Source organism: Sinocyclocheilus rhinocerous, unplaced genomic scaffold, assembly GCF_001515625.1.
Source record: "Sinocyclocheilus rhinocerous isolate Xijiao unplaced genomic scaffold, SAMN03320098_v1.1 scaffold1281, whole genome shotgun sequence".
Classification (NCBI taxonomy): Eukaryota; Metazoa; Chordata; class Actinopteri; order Cypriniformes; family Cyprinidae; genus Sinocyclocheilus; species Sinocyclocheilus rhinocerous.
This window is the reverse complement of record NW_015637000.1, coordinates 84,844-85,295: the sequence shown is the minus strand read 5'-3', so window position 1 is coordinate 85,295 and position 452 is coordinate 84,844.

Sequence of the window (452 nt, the reverse complement as noted above, 5' to 3'; positions counted from 1 at the left end):
TGAAGTTGGAGGAGAAAATGAGATGGGAGTTTTTCGACATACCCTAACTGTTTCGAACGGGACTGCACAGAGTACGCATGCGCATTGCAGAGCTACATTGGGATCGTGTAGAGCCCTTTGAAGCTGCACTGAAACTGTAATTTTGACCTTCAACCGTTTGGTAGACGTTGAAGTCCACTATAAGGAGAATAATCCTGGAATGTTTTCATCAAAAACCTTAATTTCTTTTCGACTGAAGAAAGAAAGACGTAAACATCTTGGATAACATGGAGGTGAGTAAATTATCAGGAAATTTTAATTTGAAAGTGAACTAATCCTTTAATGGACGAATAATTGAAAGTATGAGATTTCCAGAATAATCAAATATCTAAATTAATATACAATCGATATTTGTGATTAGTTTTTAATTAGAAATATTGCCTAAATTTAATGATCACTTGAAATTGGAGTCA